Here is an 18,952-nt window from a genome sequence, read left to right as displayed (position 1 = left end):
TTGGCGCCCACCAGGAATTTCCTTTTGGGCAGACTGTGAGGGAGGTATGTAGCTTTTTATCTTTTTTTTTTTTCCTTCTCTTTGTAGCCATCTTCTTTAGGAACCAAATGGGGGGCAGGTTTGCTTGACCCAGTTCCCAGCTTGACTTTTCCCTTTGGCTTAGAGAGTTTGGGGTCCCGAGATTTATTTTCCTTTCACACATCCTGTCGGCATAAGGAATTATGCGCATGTACCTGTCTTAGCACCTGTGTCTACTAGACTAGGAGCCTTTCAAAAGTGAAAGGAAGAAAACATGTCCACACAAAACCTTGTGCACAAATGTTCATAGCAGCATTATTCGTAAGAGCGAAAATGTGTCAGCAACCCAAACTGGATTGGTGACTGGATAGACAAAATATGGTAGATTCATACAATGGAATGTTATTCAGCCATAACAGGGAATGAAGGACTGATACATGCTATAATGTCGATGAACCTTGAAAACATTATGCTATGTGAAAGAAGCCAGTCTCAAATGACCACGTATTACGATTCCATTTATATGAATGTCCAGAATAGGCAAATTCATAGAGACAGAAATTAGATTCGTGTTTGCTTAGGACTTGGGGCGGGTGGAGGGGGGATAGAAAGACTAAGGGATAATAGCTAGAAGGCACAAGGATTTGTTTTTTGTTTGTTTGTTTTGTTGTTGTTGTTGTTGTTTTTAAAGACAGAGTCTCTTGCTCCGTCCTCCAGGCTGGAGTGCAGTGGCGCCATCCTGGCTCACTGCAGCCTCGGACTCCTGGGCTCAAGTGGTCCTCTTGCCTCAGTCTCCCAAATAGCTGAGACTGCAGGCATGAACCACTATACCAGGCTAATTTTTTTGTTTTCAGTTGAAATGAGGTTGGGTTTTTTTTTTTAATTACAAAATAATTTATTGCCAAAAATGCTAACAGTCATCTGAGCCTTTAGCAAGTCGTACACTTTGTATTTTTGCTTTTATTAAAATTTTTCATTGACACATAACAATTGTACATTTTTATGGCATATAGCATGATATTTCAATACATATATACAATGTGTAATCATCAAATCAGGGTAATTAGTGTATCTGTCACTTCAAATATTTTTCGTGTCTTTTTTTTTTTTGAGATGGAGTCTGACTCTGTCCTCCAGGCTGGAGTGCTGTGGCAGGATCTCAGCTCACTGCAAGTTCTGCCTCCTGGGTTCATGCCATTCTCCTGCCTCAGCCTCCCGAGTAGCTGGGACTACAGGCGCCTGCCACCACACCTGGCTAACTTTTTGTATTTTTAGTAGAGTTGGGGTTTTACTGTGTTAGCCAGGATGGTCTTGATCTCCTGACCTCGTGATCCGCCCACCTTGGCGTCCTAAAATGCCAGGATTACAGGGGTGAGCCACCACGCCCGGCCTATCATTTCTTTGTGTTGGGACAGGGATTCCTTTTGAGGTGATGAAAATGTTCTAAAATCTATTGTATGGCCGGGCATTGTGGCTCATGCCTGTAATCCCAGCACTTTGGGAGGCCGAGGAGGGTGGATCACCTAAGGTCAGGAGTTTGAGACCAGCCTGGCCAACATGGTGAAACCCCGTCTCTACTAAATACATAAAAAAAAAAAAAAAGGCCGGACGTGGTGGTGGGCGCCTGTAATCCCAGCTACTAGGGAGGCTGAGGCAGGAGAATTGCTTGAAGCCAGGAGGCAGAGGTTGCAGTGAGCTGAGATCGCGCCACTGCACTTCAGCCTGGGCGACAAGAGTGAGGCTCTGTCTCAAAATAAATAAATAAATAATAAATAAATAAATAAAAATTGATTGTAGTGACAGTTGCACAACTCTGTTAATATACTAAAAACAATTGAATTTACATTTTAGATAGGCAAATTATATTGTGTGTGATTATGTCTTAGTAAAGCTGAAAAAAAGGAAATACCCAGTTCACCAATGAATCTGCCAAGCTAGTTTAATGAATAAAACTAGTGAATGAATGGCTGTTTCCCTTGCAGTTGACAAAAATATGCCCTAGTTCCAAAGTCTGAAATGAATTCCCTTGACTGTGTCAGGGGCATGCTCGCGCCTAGCTCTCGGGAACCCATTAGTGTACTAATAAGAAACCTGATAATTCAGTCAATAATTCCTGAGGTTGTCAGTGCCACTCCGGAAGAAGAAAGAAATGCACAATTTCTTCCGATACAAGCTGTGGGATTGCAGAGCGAAGGGCCGCCAGGATGTTCTGCCTGGAAAAGGGCCCCCGGAGATCTCACTGTGGTCTGTTCCCACTTGGCTAATCTTGAGTAATTTATGTGGGCTTATCTGACTGTTCCTGTTTTTCCCCTCACCCTGGACATTCAGAGGGACTGTTGTAGTTAAAGCTCCAGAATAAAGCAACTCCTGAGGTTCTGTGGGAATAACTTCACTGGGAAGGACACGAACACTTCAATGGATGTCAATCACATGGCAGGGAAGGAGGGCTTGTTTAAAATAAAGATTCTTGGGCCCCATTCCTGGAGATTCAAATTTTGTAAGAGGCCATGGACTCTGCATTTTAAATAAAGCATTAGGCCAGGTATGGTGGCTCATGCCTGTAATTCTAGCACTTTGAGAGGATGGCTTGAAGCCAGGTGTTCAAGACCAGCATGGGCAACATAGCAAGACCCCTCTTTCTACAAAAAAAAATTTAAAAATAATTTTAAAATAAATAAATAAAGCACCTGAAGTGTTCCTGAAACAGAGAACTACTGGCCATGTGAGAAACACCGACCTAACTGAAGAATAGACAGGAGAAATTGAACATGTACATTATCTCAGGCATAAAAATGGGTTTGCTTAGGAATCTTAGAGACCATTGAATTGAGTAGTTTTCTGACTGTGTCCGCAGGAACTCCTTAGGGCTCCATGGAACACCTGGAGGGGACTGTTGCGTGGTGGAGGGACCGAGGTGCAAATGGGTCTACCCCAGCACATGCCCCTTCAACAGCTCCATTTTAATCCATTTTCTATACTGGAGATTGAGTTCTATTGCCTAAAAACCACTAAGCCTGCCCTGTCCCCTCCTATGCAAGTGGAGAAACTGAGGCCCGGAGAGGAAAACGGGTTTTCCCAAGGTGATGGCAGAACCAGAACTGATGCCAGGACTCTTGTTCCCATCCAGAGCTGTTCCCATTAGGGAATTCCAGTTTTTGATACATCCATTCATTTTTGGGTGGCTTTTCTTCTCTGCCTCCAGCAAATCCCACGTAAGACAGCAGGGTCTGGACTAGGGTGAGGGGAATGAGGTAACTGTCTCAGGCACAGAATTTTGAGAGCTGCAAAAAAATGCAGTAATCAAATAATATTTTAATACAATATTTTAAAAATCAAAATTAATGCAAAAAAGTATGATGAACAAAATGCCCAAATTTTAAATAAAAGCAGGATCAGTAGTTCTGATTTTTCCTTTTGCCCCAAGCTCCAAGATGGCTATATTCTGCACTATTATTCATCCTGCCTTTATTTAAAATTTGGGTATTTGAGTCATTGTGTATCTTTCATATTAATTTTCATCTTATAAAATATTGTGGCTGGTCACAGTGGCTCACACCTGTAATCCTGGCACCTTGAGTGGCTGAGGTGGGAGGATCACTTGAGTCCAGGAGGTTGAGGCTGCAGTGAGCCATGATCATGCTGGTACACTCCAGCCTGGGCAACAGAGTGAGACCCTGTCTCAAATGAGATAAAATATTGCATTAAAGTATTATTTATCTAGATTACTGAGATGTTACTGCTATTGTTGTTTGAGACAGGCTCTCACTCTATCACCCAGGCTGGAGTGCAATGTTGCAATCTTGGCTCACTGCAGCCTTGACCTCCCAGGCTCAAGCGATCCTCCCACCTCAGACTCCCAAATAGCCGGGATTACAGGTACATGCCACAATGCCTGGCTAATTTTTAAGATTTTTTGTTTAGCCGGGCGTGGTGGCACGTGCCTATGATCCCAACTACTCGGGAGGCTGAGGCAGGAGAATAGCTTGAACCCAGGAGGCAGAGACTGCAGTGGGAGCCGAAATCATGCCACTGCACTCCACACTCCAACCTAGGTGATGGAGAGAGACTTGATCTAAAAAAAAAAAATTTGTAGAGATAGTGTCTCGCTATGTTGTCTAGATTGGTCTTGAACTCCTGGGCTCAAGTGATTCTTCCTCCTCAGTCTCCCAAAATACGGGGATTACAGTTGTGAGCCACTGTGCCTGCCCTGAGTTGGTGTTTTCTTTTTTGTTGTTGTTGTTGTTTGTTTGTTTTTTGTCTTAATTTAATGCCAGTGGCAAGTGCCTCACTTGCCTTACCCTAATCTGGGCCCTATAAAACAAGTCTTTTGGCAGACAGTTAAGTAACGCCCCACCGCCCTCTGGGAATCCCTCCAGATCCTATCACTTAGTTTGTCTGACAGAATTGATGTTTACTTGGTCTCAATGTGACATTGCTTTTGTCACCTGACTTGCAGAGAGGTTTGCATTCTACAGTGGATATTTGTTTTGCTGACCCAGCAAAAGTCTCCCTTCTGGCAACTGCAACCATATGTTGCTTGGGAAACCTCCCCTCCCCGTGTTCAGAGCTGACTCCAGCCCATAGGGAAAGATGGGCCCATGACTCAGCTCTGCCAATCAGACCCCCCGGTCACAGTGATGGGCCAGGAATAGATATGTGACTCAGTTACAGCCAGTGAGACTCAATTCTGGGGATATGGTCTGAACTTTGGGAAGGGAAACTTTCTCTTTTGTTTTTTTTTGAGACAGAGTCTTGCACTGTCGCCTGGGCTGGAGTACAGTGGTGCGATCTCAGCTCACGCAACCTCTGCCTCCCAGGTTCAAGCGATTCTACTGCCTCAGCCTCCTGAGTAGCTGGGATTACAGGTGCCCACCACCATGCCCAGCTAATTTTTTATATTTTTAGTAGAGATGGGGTTTCACTATGTTGGCCAGGCTGGTCTTGAATGCCTGACCTCGTGATCCACCCCCCTCGGCCTCCCAAACTGCTGGGATTACAGGTGTGAGTCACCGCACCTGGCCAAACTTTCTCTTTTATCTGTAGTAGCTGAGAAGTTAGGATGTAAGCCACCATTGTGGACCTGAGCCTTTTTTGTGACAGGAGCTCACACAGACACAGCAGGATTGAGTGATGGGGACAGGGAGGAGACATCCTGATGATACTGCTTGAGCCACTGGGTCTACTGTGTACAAAGCAAGTCTACCCTCTGGACTTAATGGGTGCATGGGCCAACTCTTGCCTAAATGGTATGAGTTGTGTCTCTGACACTTAGATGGTTCACTCCTTCTCGCCTTCATTCTGGCCAGGTTGGTCCCAGGAGATGTTTAGTGGAGCCCAGCACCTATCACTAGAGTTCTGCCCTAAATATCTTCAAGTGGCCAGGTGCAGTGGCTCACGCCTATAATCCTAGCACTTTGGGAGGCTGAGGTGGGCAAATCACCTGAGCTCAGGAGTTTGAGACCAGCCTGGCCAACATGGTGAAACCCCATCTCTACTAAAAATACAAAAATTACCCGGGCGTGGTGGTGGACACCTGTAATCACAGCTACTAGGGAGTCTGAGGCAGGAGAATTGCTTGAATCCAGGAGGCGGAGGTTGCAGTGAGCCAAGACTGTGACATTGCATGCTAGCCTGAGCAACACGAATGAAACTCCATCTCAAAAAAAAAAAACAAAAAACTTCAAGTGGTGGCATTTAAATTACCCTTCATTCAAGGGCAGTCTTACAAGGCAAAAGGCAATGATAGCAACAACTCTAGAAAGCATGACTGAGCATTGGTGCCATTGTCAGGTCCTGTAATAAATATTTACACATCTACTTATTTGTCCCCTAACAACTCTGTGAAGTAGGTTACACTATTAATTGTAGGCTGAAATACAGTTTATCTACCCCCAGGCTAACTGTCCCAAATCACCAACCAGAGGCAAAGAGAGGACACCGGTTAACCAGCAGATGAGCCTGCTTTCCCCCATTTTGTGTCTTTTGTAAATGGATAGTTTTTCTAGGAGGCAGACTCTTTCTAAGAACAGCTGCGCTGGGCATTAGCAAACTCCTATCTATACACTTTGAGCATCTTGAAATAAAGAATCTTATGCCAGTTGCCTTTGGCCTGGGAATGGGTCAGCATCTAGGGTAGCTCAGGCCTTCATGATTGGCAGGTGGACTGACCAACTGACTGGGGCCTCCTTTGCCATCTGCACTCATTTTGACTGTGGCCACTTTTGCAATCTGTGCTCATTTATTCATTCAACAGATTGGGCATGGGGGCCTCTCTAATCCCAGCACTTTGGGAGAATGAGGCAGGAGATTCACTTGAGCCCAGGAGTTCAAGGCTGCAGTGAGCTGTGATTGTACCACTGCACTCCAACCTGGGAGACAAAGTGAGACCTTGTCTCTAAAATAATTTTTTTGTTGTTGTTTATTTGTTTTCAGATGGAATCTTGCTCTGTCTCCCAGGCTGGAGTACAATGGCGCCATCTCTGCTCACTGCAACCTCCGCGACCTGGGCTCAAGTGATTCTCCTGCCTCAGCCTCTGGAGTAGCTGGGATTACAGGCGCTCACCACCATGCCCAGCCAATTTTTGTATTTTTAGTAGAAATGGGGTTTCACCATGTTGGCCAGGCAGGTCTCGAACTCCTGACCTCAGGTGATCTGCCTGCCTCAGCCTCCCAAAGTGCTGGGACTACAGGCATGAGCCACTGCATCCAGCCAAATTTTTTAAAAATAAATAAATATTCATTCAACAGGCATTTATTGAGTGCCAGCTATATGCCAAGTACCATTTCAAGCACTGGGGATACAACAGTGAACAACACTAGGGGCAGTGTATGCCCCCAGGGAGCTGGTAGTCTTGTTAGAGAGGCACACATTAAGCAAATGATTGCATGTGCAATTATTGAACCCATTTCCCATTTACCCCCAGAAATGAACACTGGCAACAAGCTGCACTTTTTTTTTCTAAATGGGAAATAGGTTAATTACAAGTATGATAAGCACTGAGAAGGAAAAGTTCATGGTGTTAATGGGAGTGTGCAAATAGGTATCCTGAGTCTGTTGACTGTGAGACTAAGCAATTTTATTCATTTGGCAGATATGTTTGACTACAGGGCTAGGGACAGTGTTAGGTGGTGAGTGCTGGCCAAAGAATGGGGAACAGGCTGGGTGTGGTGGCTCATGCCTATAATCCCAGCACTTTGGGAGGCCAAGGTGGGTGGACCATTGGAGGTCAGGAGTTCGAGATCAGCCTGGCCAACATTGTGAAACCCGGCCCCTCCTAAAAACACAAAAATTAGCTAGGTGTGGTGGCTCACGTCTGTAATCCTAGCTACTTGGGAGGCTGAGGCATGAGAATTTCTTGAACCTGGGAGGCGGAGGCTGCAGTAAGCTGAGATCGTGCCATTGCACTCCAGCTTGGGCGACAGGAATGCAACCCTGTCTCAAAAAAAAAAAAAAAAGAGCTTCTATACAGCAGAAACTACAACAGAATAAATAGACAACCTACAGAACAGGAGAAACTATTTGTAAACTATGCATTTGAAAAAAGGGCTACTATTCACAATCTATAAGGGAACTTAATAAATTAACAAGCAAAAAACAACTCCATTAAAAAATGGACAAAGGACAGGGCCAAGCATGGTGGTTTACGCCTGTAATTCCAGCACTTCAGGAGGCTGAGGTGGGTGAATCACGTGAGGTCAGGAGTTTGAGACCAGCCTGGCCAACATGGAGAAACCCTGTCTCTACTAAAAATACAAAAATTAGCTTGGCCTGGTGGCATGCGCCTGTAATCCCAGCTACTTGGGAGGCTGAGGCAGGAGAGTCATGTGAACCTAGGAGGCGGAGGTTGCAGTGAGCTGAAATTAAGCCACTGCACTTCAGCCTGGGCAACAGATCAAGACTCTGTCTTGGCCGGGCACGGTGGCTCAAGCCTGTAATCCCAGCACTTTGGGAGGCCAAGACGGGCGGATTACGAGGTCAAGAGATCGAGACCATCCTGGCTAACACGGTGAAACCCCGTCTCTACTAAAAAATACAAAAAAAACTAGCCGGGCGAGGTGGCGGGCGCCTGTAGTCCCAGGTACTCGGGAGGCTGAGGCAGGAGAATGGCGTAAACCCGGGAGGCGGAGCTTGCAGTGAGCTGAGATCCGACCACTGCACTCTAGCCTGGGCAACAGAGCGAGACTCCGTCTCAAAAAAAAAAAAAAAAGACTCTGTCTCAAAGAAAAAAAAAAAAACAAAGGACATGAAAAGACACTTCTCAAAAGAAAACATACGCACAGCCAACTAGCATATGAAAAAATGCTCGGCCGGGCGCGGTGGCTCATGCCTGTAATCCCAGCACTTTGAGAGGCCAAGGCGGGCGGATCACAGGGTCAGGAGATCGATACCATCCTGGCTGACACGGTGAAACCCCATCTCTACTAAAAATACAAAAAATTAGCTGGGTGTGGCGGCATGTGCCTGTAGTCCCAGCTGCTGGGGAGGCTGAGGCAGGAGAATGGTGTGAAGCTTGCAGTGAGCCGAGATTGCACCACTGCACTCCAGCCTGGGGGACCAAAAAAAAAAAAAAAGAAAGAAAAAGAAAAAAAATGCTCAACATCACTAATCAGAGAAATGCAAATCAAAACCACGGTGAGATACCTACTTAAACCAGTCAGAATGGCTGTTATTAAAACATTAAAAAAAAGCCTAGTCTGAAGATAGTGAGTTATCTCAATTGATTGTTCAGTCAGTTACAGATCAAACTCCTTGTTCTTTTTATTTTTTATTTTTATTTTATTTTGAGATGGAGTCTCGCTCTGTCATCCAGGCTAGAGTGCAAGTGGTGTGATCTTAGCTCACCGCAACCTCCGCCTCCCAGGTTCAAGCGATTCTCCTGCCTCAGCCTCCCAAGAAGCTGGGATTGCACACGCCTGACATCACACCGGGTGAAGTTTGTATTTTTTTAGTAAAGACCGAGTTTCACCATGTTGGTCAGGCTGGTCTCGAACTCCTGACCTCAGGTGATCCGGCCGCCATGGCCTCCCAAAGTGCTGGGATTACAGCCATGAGCCACAGCGCCCATCCAAACTCCTTGTTCTACTCTTTCCCCCTTCTCACTACTGCAGTTGACTAGTCTTTTAAAAAAAAGGCAAAAAAATAACAGATGCTAGTGAGGTTGCAGAGAAAAGGGAAAGCTTATACACTGTTGGTAGGAATGTAAATTAATTCAGTCACTGTGGAAAGCAGTTTGGGGATTTCTTAAAGAACTTAAAACAGAACTATATATCAAAAACAAAATAAATAATTTTATCAAAAAGACAAATACACTCCTATGTTCTTCACAGCACTATTCACAGTAGCAAAGACGTGGAATCAACCCAGATGCCTACCAACGGTGGACTGGATAAAGAAAATGCGGTACATATGGCCGGGCACAGTGGCTCATGCCTGTAATCCCAGCACTTTGGGAGGCCGAGGTAAGCGGATCACCTGAGGTCAGGAGTTCCAGACCAGCCTGGCCAACATGGCGAAACCCCATCTCTACTAAAAATCAAGAATTAGCTGGGCATGGTGGCAGGGACCTGTCATCCAGCTACTCCAGAGGCTGAGGCAGGAGAATCACTTGAACCCGAGAGGCGGAGGTTGCAGTGAGCCGAGATGGCACCACTGCACTCCAGCCTGGGAGACAGAGTGAGACTTTGTCTCAAAATAATAATAATAATAAAATGTGGTACATGTACACCATGGAATACTACACAGCCACACAAAAAGAATGAAATCATGTCCTTTGCAGCAACATGGATGGAGCTGGAGGTCATTATCCTAAGCAAATTAATGCAGAAACAGAAAACCAAATAACCGCAAGTTCTCACTTGTAAGTGGCAGCTAAACTTTGAGTACATAGGGACTCAAAGAAGGGAACGGTAGACACTGAGGCCTTACTTGAGAGTGGAGGGTGGGAGGAGGGTAAGGATTGAAAAACTACCTATCCAGTACTATGCTTGTTACATGGGTGATTAAATAATCTGTACACCAAACCCCTGTGACACACAATTTACGTATATAACAAACCCATACACGCATCCCCTGAACCTAAAATAAAAGTTGGAAAGTTGGAAAGAGAAAAAAACCTTAACCTAATCAGAAGCAGAAGTAGCCAATAAACTTATATAAGTAGGACTTGTCTATAAAGTAAACAAACAAACAAAGAGGCAATTTTATAACTGCGACAAACCAAATAATTTTTAAATTTTGCTCCTGCATTTTCCTTGAAAAAAAGAAAGAAATCTATTTCATACCATCCCCCCACATTTATGGCCCCAAAATCAAAAGTACCATAATTTATTCATTTTGGTGTTTTCAGTTTTTCCAACTTTAAAAAATGCTTTGGTATGTCTCTTAATGGCCAGAGTTTCTCTTGTATATATATCCAGACATAGAGTTTTTGGATCATGGAGTATTCCCAAATTGCTCTCAGAAGTCGTAGGGCCTGGGAGCAGTGGCTGGAGTCTGCAATACCAGCACTTTGGGAGGCTAAGGTGGGAGGCCAGGGGTTTGAGATCAGCCTTGGCAATGCAGCCAGACCCGATCTCTAAAAAAAAAATTTTTTAATGTAAAATAAAATATCATTAAGAACTCATGGATTTAAATACGTTTGATATTTTTCAACTCCTTGCAGTTATTTTCTTTACTGATGCTCAGGTAGTCCTGCCTGTGACCAATGGGAGTCTCTTTGGCACAACTCTAGCTTCTTTGATTTGTGACACTAGACAATAGTCTAAGTACATATTGTACATTTTCTGCCCCAAAGCTGGAATTGGCTATTTATTTTTTCAAAGACACCTTGGTTCCTTTTTGTGGAAAGTGGTATTTAGAGACCACAGTCTGGGCACTATAGATGCTCACTATTTGCTGAAGCAGCAGTCCCCAACCTTTTTGGCACCGGGGACCGGTTTTGTGGAAGACAATTTTTCCACTAAACGGGGTGTGGGGGATGGTTTCAGGATGATTCAAGTGCATTACATTTATTGTGCACTTTATTTCTATTATTATTATATGTTCAATTTTCTGCAACTAGACGGTCCCATTTGGGGGTGATGAGAGAGAGCGACGCCCAGAGTGGGTTGCTTATGTCCAGTCTACTCCGTAATCTTGTTTTGGTTGCTGACACTGCAGAAACCCTGCTTCACAAGGATACGCTGTTGGAAATGGGAGGAAGCAGGCTTTTCAGTGCTTTTGTGGCAGTCTCAGGATATTCTGCCTTGACTTTAATCCAGAACGTATGGAAATTTGAAGTCTCAAACATTCCTTTTTTTCTTTTTTGAGACAGAGTCTTGCTCTGACACTGCCCAGGCTGGAGTGCAGTGGTGCGATCTCACCTCACTGCAACCTCCGCCTCCCGGGTTCAAGTGATTCTCCTGCCTCAGCCTCCCTAGTAGCTGGGACTACAGGCATGCGCCACCACGCCCGGCTAATTTTTTGTATTTTTTTTTTTAGTAGAGACGGGGTTTCACCATGTTGGCCAGATGGTGTCGATCTCTTGACCTTGTGATCTGCCCGCCTTGGCCTCCCAAAGTGCTGGGATTACAAGCATGAGCCACCGCGCCCGGCCCCAAACATACTTTTAAGGCCACCGTCATTTGCCCTCTCAAGCAGTTGATCCGCTTCTAGCATGGACAACGTCAAGTCAGTTGGCTTATTCACAAATGGGTCGTGGATCCATTCCTTCCCAGTTCAGGGGTCTTTTGTGGTTGGGAAGTAATGCTCAAACTCTTTTGAAAGCTGGGATAAGTGATCATGCACCAGCTGAGAGAAAGAAGACCCTGGCTCAGTCTTTTTCTTTCAAAAATCACTGCTAATGCTTGAAACCTGTCAGAAATCCCAAAGCTCATTCGTCGCTCCCATAATTCCAGTTTGGCTTTGAATGCAGCCACTTTATCTGCCAACTTGAACAGAGTGGTCGTTGTCCCTTGAAGTGACAAATTTGAGTTCGTTGAGCAGGTTGAATATGTCACACAAGTTTTGCAGCCCATTCTGTGTCACTGAAATGTGCTGCCAGTGGTAACTTTTTCTAAAAGAAATATCTAATAACTCAGAAACTGTGGCCAGTGATCTACCTTTAGAAAGCCATCTCACACCTGTGTATAAGAGAAGACATGTGTGCTCTGTGTCCATTTCCTCACAGCTGCACAGACGTGAGTTAAGGGCACGTACTTTAATGTGGCTGATCATTTTAATTACGTCCTGCAAAATGTGGTGTTTTTTTGTTTTGTTTTTTGTTTGTTTGTTTGTTTTTGAGGCAGAGTTTCATTCTTGTTGCCCAGGCTGGAGTGCAATGGTGATCTTGGCTCACCACAACCTCCGCCTCCTGGGTTCAAGTGATTCTCCTGCCTCAGCCTCCTGAGTAGCTGGGAATGCAGGCATGCACCACCACGCCCGGCTAATTTTGTATTTTTAATAGAGACGGGGTTTCTCCATGTTGGCCAGGCTGGTCTCGAACTCCTGACCTCAGGTGATCCACCCACCTCAGCCTCCCAAAGTGCTGGGATTACAGGTGTGAACCACTGCGCCCGCCCTAAAATGTTGTTAAGTTCAGGTGACATTTCAGCACTTCTCTATGGATAAAACAAGCATTGTTGCCGTGTTGTCAACATTGGTAGACTCGTCAACCTGGATTGCGTACCACGGTGACTCATTAATCCTCTCTAACAATTGTGTCTCAATATCCTCTGCCAGTTCATCAATTTGTCCAGTTGTGGTGCTAGCCAAAAGAGGAACACGTGCCACCTTTTGAACTGCAGCCTCTCCCAAAAGTTCACGACAAATGTCCTTAGCTGCAGGCAGGATCAACTCTTCACCAATAGTAAAGGCTTCTTAGCTTTAGCAATGCGGTTAACCACTAAGAATGATGCTCTCAGTGCAGACACATTTGATGAAGTGGTGGCCTTCAATAATTGCTTCTGTTCTTCGTGTTCACATTCTTTTCTTTTGAAAACTCCAAAAGCTTGTCTTTTGATGCAGGGTGCTTGGCCTTCATGTGGTGAAGCAGTTTTGAAGGTTTCATGGCTTCATTGGATAGCCAGTCGCCACATATTAGGCAAAGCAGGCTTGGAGAATGTGAATCACGTGTTGCAATGAACCCATAATTTAAGTAGGACTCTTGGTATTTTCTTTTAAATGCAGCTTTCTTTTTGTGGCAGTCTGAGTCTTCTGCTCTCTCATCATCGGGTCTTTCCGCCTTTTCAAATAAGCTCTCCAGTGAATTTGTTGTTTTTTTTTTACTCATTTTGGCTAGGGTTAGCTTGTGGGCTCACCAAAACTGTGACCAAGGCGAGTGTGCAGTGTGGGAAAGAGGCACAGATGGAAGCAGTAAATAAAATAATGAGCGGGTCACGCAATCACTAAAATAACTGTCAGATGCTGACCTAAAGCCTGCCACCAGATGCACCTTAATTGTCACTTGTCACTCACTGATAAGGTTTTGATACGAGTCTGCAAGCAACTGATTTATTATGGTCTCTGTGCAATCAAACCTCTCTGCTAATGTTAATCTACATTTGCAGCCGCTCCCCAGTGCTAGCATCATCGCCTCAATTCCACCCCAGATCATCAGGCATTAGGTTCTCATAAGGAGTGCACAACCTAGATCCCTGCCATATGCAGTTTGCAATAGGGTTCAGGCTCGTATGAGAATCTAATGCCACCATTGATCTGACAGGAGGCGGAGCTCAGATGGTAATGCAAGTGGTGGGGAGCCGCTGGAAACAGACAAGGCTTTGCTGGCTGCAGGCCGCTCACCTCCTGCTGTGTGGCCCAGTTCCAACAGGCCACGACTGGTACCAGTCCATGACCTGGGAGTTGGGGACCTCTGTGCTAAAGGATTGGTCATTGTTTCTAGACCTGAAAACAGTTCGAAACCAACCTGGTCAATATAGTGAGACCCTATCTCTTAAAAAAAAAGATTTAGGCCAGGTGCAGTGGCTCACACCTGTACTCCCAGCACTTTGGGAGGCTGATGTGGGTGGATCATGAGGTCAGGAGTTCGAGACCAGCCTGACCAACATGGTGAAACCCCGTCTCTACTAAAAATACAAAAAATTAGCCAGGCATGGTGGCGCACACCTATAATCCCAGCTACTCAGGAGGCTGAGGCAGAAGAATCACTTGAACCCAGGAGGTGGAGGTTGCAGTGAGCCGAAATCACGGCACTGCACTCCAGCCTGGGTGACAAAGTGAGACTCCATCTCAAAAAAAAAAAAAAAAAAACACACTGAAACCTCCAATACAAACACAGGATTATGCGTTTTTACTTAACCCCTTTTGTCTTTCATTTGTATTTTTCTCCCACACCAAAAGTCCTGATTCTCAGAAACACCAGCATAAACTCACTTGCTTTATCCCATCCTATATATTCAACAATCTCATAATAATACCAAAGCTACCACTAACAATATTAGGCTGAAAACAGACAGCCCTTTTTAAAAATCAGAGTAAAAAATTCTGAAAATGAAAGTGGAAAGGAACTCCACAGGAAAGGTCTGTGCTGATCCCATGTGACAGTGTGGTCGTTTGCATTACTGCTGGAATTTTGAAGACTACTACATATTCTGTCAGTGTCAGTCAGGATTTTTCTTCAGTGTGATACCTTTTTTTTTTTTTGGAGACAGAGTCTCACTCTGTCACCCAGGTTGGAGTGCAGTGGCGTGATCTTGGCTCACTGCAACCTCCACCTCCCAGTTCAAGTGATTCTCCTGCCTCAGCCTCCCGAGTAGCTGGGATTACAGGCATGCACCACCACACCTGGCTTATTTTTGTATTTTTAGTAGAGATGGGGTTTCACTATGTTGGTCAGGCTGTTCTCGAACTCCTGACCTCATGATCCGCCCACCTCATCTTCCCAAAGTGCTGGGATTACAGGCCTGAGCCACCGCACCCAGCAGTGTTGTACACTCTTAAAATCATAGTTCTTGCTGTCTGGGAGTTTACGTATGTCTACAGAGTGGAAGAAGCATGAGATTATAGCAGTGTAGGCTACTGGAATGATTGTTGGGTTGGTAACCCAAGTATGCTGGTCAGCCCCAAGCTTCAGTTTCCTTCTCTTCTACATGAGGATAAAGAAAGGAAGGAGGAATTTACAAGAGGGAATCTTGGGCAAGTTGAATCATCTTTCTGAATTCCTGAATTACCTTCCAGGAATAGATAAGGAATAGGTAAGATTCCTTATGTATTAAGAAGGGGTACAGGGATTGAACTATATTGTAGTGACAGCAGCTTTCTGTTCTCCAAATGTACCTGCTTTTCGGGGTCCTTACACTTGTGGTTGCTTCTGTGTGCATTGAACACTCTTGCTCCAGCTCTTCCATTGCCTGGTTCCTTGTCATCATTCATGTCTCAGCTTTAATATCACCTCCCGAGGGAGGGCCTCCCTTAGCACATCGTTGAAAATATTCACATCCACCCCCCATTATCATATCAACGTATTTCATTTTTGTGGAACTATTACCTATCTAATTGGCGTCTTTATATCTAGATCTCCTCTCTCCAGAATGTAAACTCAGTAAAAGTAGGGTCCTTGACTTCCTTGCTCATTGATGTGTCCCTAGGAACTAAAACAGGGCCCGACACATAGTAGTTGCTGAATAACAATGCCTGTTGAATAATGAATGCCTGATAAATGACTAGATGAGCTAGATACTCTCCAAAATGTCTTTCAGCTTTAAACCCAAGGTTATACACTCATTATAGTGAGTAGAGGATCACTGGCATGACTATGCCATGCTACAGATGCGGAAACTGAGGCAGTGACTTGCCAAAGGCTTCACAAACAGGAAAGTGGTGTGGTCCAGCAGCACTGCATGGGAAGTCAAAGGCAGGAGACTTGGGTTTGGATCCTCACACCATCCCTTTCTGTCGACCTTCCTTGCAAGGGCTGTGTGAACTGGACAAGCCACTTCACCCCTCCAAGGACTCAGTTGTTCCACCGAAAAGAGAAGACGTACTAACAGCTCTGCCCCAGGGTCACTGTGAGATCATGTAGTCTGAACCGCGCTGAGCACTTTGCAGAGTGTTTTGCTCTTCCTTTAGCCCCAGCTTGTTTTCCAGGGTGGAGAGTGGAGGTGAGGAAGGAAGCCCAGGACCAGGGCTGTGGAGGAGGGGAGACTCCGCGGGTTGCCACCGTTTGTTTACTCACCTAAGTCTCTCTGCCCCTACCCGATCTGTGCTCCCCGCTCAGGTAAAGAGGTGGGGGAGGCTTTCTCGGCCAATGAGCTGCCGTTGCTCTCTTAAAGGCACCCAGCATCTGGCAGGAAAACTAGCCTGGCAACCTGGAGAGCTCCCGGGCCAGAGCCAGGAGGCAGCTGTGCGATCTGGATGTGCCTAAACCCTCTAGGGCCACATCGTGACCCCAGGCCCTGGTCACTCCATTCTTTGGAGGGTGCTTTTGTCAGAGAAGCCTCCTTTCCCTCACCCAGAGCTGGATTTCCAAGAGGCTCCCACACCTAGCTGCCCTGGCAGACTTCCAGGGAGGAAAAACAGCGTGGCCTTGGCAGCTGCCCCGAGAAAGGAGCCCACAGGTGACAGGGAGAAGCCATTGCCATTCCCTGGCCTGGCCCCCTTCAGCAACCCTGGTGAGTCCTAGCACTCTGCGTTTCTCGAACCTCAGGACAGCAGGGTGTGGTGGGAAGATCCTTCTCCCTAGGGGCAGAAACCTTGGGTGCTGGTTCCAGCCCTGCTGTGTGACCCTGAGCGAGTGACTCCAGCTCTCTGAACCTCACATTCCCCATCTGGGAAAATGAGGAGCTCAAATTCCGCTCTCAGCTTTCCTCTTTTATTGTTTTCCCTTGTCACACCCCTTGTTCTGAAAGATTTAAGTCTGTCAAGCTGCACCTGTTACATAATAGTTCGTTAATTGGTTTCCCCTTTCTGTGTTAATTGTGGCCCTGTAATAGCCAATCAGTGTTTTTTGGTTAGCAGAAACCAACCACTAAATTGATGCAACTTTAGCCAAAAGCAATGTAGTGTTTTATTCTGTCTGTGAGATCTTATCTAGAGTTGATATTCGATTTTCATTTGACCTTTTGAAATATGAAAAATAGAGCATTTGTGAGTAATTTCCAGGGAATGGGGTCCCCAGGTGGGGAACTCCTAGATCTAGTTTGCATGGGGTTTATAAGGACACCAGCAAAATCCTGCCCTCACACCCAGCCTGAGCTTTGGTCTCTGCAGTGCTGCCTCACACACAGGGTTCATTCTTGAAAGTGAAAGCTTTGGACTTAAAAACTTCCTATGAGGAGATACTGCTCCCAGGAGTCCCCACAGTCAGTTTACCCCACCTCTAGCTGGCTGAGGCTAGGGAAGCCTGGTTGGAGTAGCTGAGGTCTCCCTCAGCCCTCTGTTAGGGTGTGGCCAGGAGGGTGATGGGAACAGGTAGGGATGAACACAGGGCCTGGAGGCCAGGAATATATGGTAGATACTGCTTGTGCTGAAAATCAGGAGATAGGCCTGCAGTTCTGGTTCTGCGCTGACTAGCTCTGTGACCTCAGGCAAATTGTTTACCTCTTTGAACTCAGTTTTCCCAGCTGCAAAATGGGGATTGTAATCTGGGCAATGCTTGTCTACCAGGATTTTTCTTATGACCAAATAAAGTCTTCCATGGAAACTTAGATTCCACAGATTTTAAGATAAATTCAGATTTAAAAATACATTTTGGAATTGATGAGGTAAGGTAATGAATGTTGTGTAAAATGTGGCCTCTGTAGTAATTATTTTCTCCAATCATTGTGTGATAATGCGATAAAAGAATTACTGATTATGATGGAATCGTGGATGCTTGTTTAAATCCTTTTACTTTAAAAAAAATACCATTTACTGGGACTTTTTGAAATGTAGAATCATATAAACAGAAAGAAAGGGGAAATCTCTCGCTGAGTCATGGTATTTTCTAGTGACTCCTGGGATGGGAACCCAGTCCTGGAATGTGGCCCCATTGGAAGCAGCAGGATAATACAGTGATTAGAACAGGCACTTTGGAGTAGAGGATCTTGGGCTCAAATATATATTGTAAGACCTACTGATGACCCTGGGTGTAAGTCACTTTTCTTTTCAAAGACCCTTCTATGCAGTCATTGAGCTTCAGCCTTTCCTGTTCTCTCCTTTCCTGTAGCTCCCTGCTGAGTAAATAAATCTCAGAGAATGTTGGTTTCAAGGGTTGTGGCAGCACCCTCCCTCTGGGTAGAGCCTATGGTAGAAGGAGTGCAGTGAAAGTGAAAGCCAAAACAGTTTCTAGGAATAGGGAATTTAGGCAGATATTTAGCAACAATGTGTGTGAGCGTTATGCGCATATATGCATATGTGCATGTGCACAGGAGCTAATGAAATTAAAGATGAAGCCGTGCATGGTGGCTCATGCCTGTAATCTCAGCACTTTGAGAGGCTGAGGTAGGCGAATCATGAGGTCAGGAGTTTGAGACCAGCCTGGCCAACATGGTGAAATCCTGTCTCTACTAAAAATACAAAAAATTTAACTGAGTGTAGTGGCAGACACCTGTAATCCCAGCTTCTCAGGCTGAGCCAGGAGAATTGCTTGAACCTACGAGGCAGAGGTTCCAGTGAGCCGAGATCACGCCATTGCACTCCAGCCTGGGCAACAGAGCGAGACTGTGTCTCAAAAAAAAAAAAAAAAAGGAAATTAAAGTTGAAGATTTTAAGGACCCTGAAGGGTCATGTTAGCCAGTCCTCTGCTCTGGGGCAAGGCTCTGTCTCTTTTTTTTTTTTTTTCGAGACAGTTTTGCTCTAGTTGCGCAGGCTGGAGTGCAATGGCTTGATCTCAGCTCACCGCAACCTCCGCCTCCCGGGTTCAAGTGATTCTCCTGCCTCAGCCTCCTAAGTAGCTGGGATTACAGGCATGTGCCACCGCACTCAGCTAATTTTGTATTTTTAGTAGAGACGGAGTTT

The 18,952-nt window shown here is 45.4% G+C and overlaps 1 protein-coding gene across 4 annotated transcripts in view; it reads left to right on the top strand.

Annotated features, from left to right (window-relative positions):
* The window catches only part of LARP1 (La ribonucleoprotein 1, translational regulator), a 138,149-nt gene that overhangs the window by 14,926 nt on the left and 104,271 nt on the right, over window positions 1-18,952 (top strand). The window contains exon 1 of one of the 4 annotated variants that reach the window (XM_073010565.1): window positions 16,338-16,626. The exons of the other annotated variants lie outside the window; for them this stretch is intronic. The gene's annotated coding sequence lies outside the window, so the exon portion shown is untranslated. Of the gene's footprint in view, window positions 1-16,337; window positions 16,627-18,952 lie in introns of those variants that run through there. 4 annotated transcript variants of the gene reach the window in all.

Source organism: Chlorocebus sabaeus, chromosome 23 (assembly GCF_047675955.1).
Source record: "Chlorocebus sabaeus isolate Y175 chromosome 23, mChlSab1.0.hap1, whole genome shotgun sequence".
NCBI classification, from domain to species: domain Eukaryota; kingdom Metazoa; phylum Chordata; class Mammalia; order Primates; family Cercopithecidae; genus Chlorocebus; species Chlorocebus sabaeus.
This window is presented reverse-complemented; position numbering and strand designations above follow the sequence as displayed.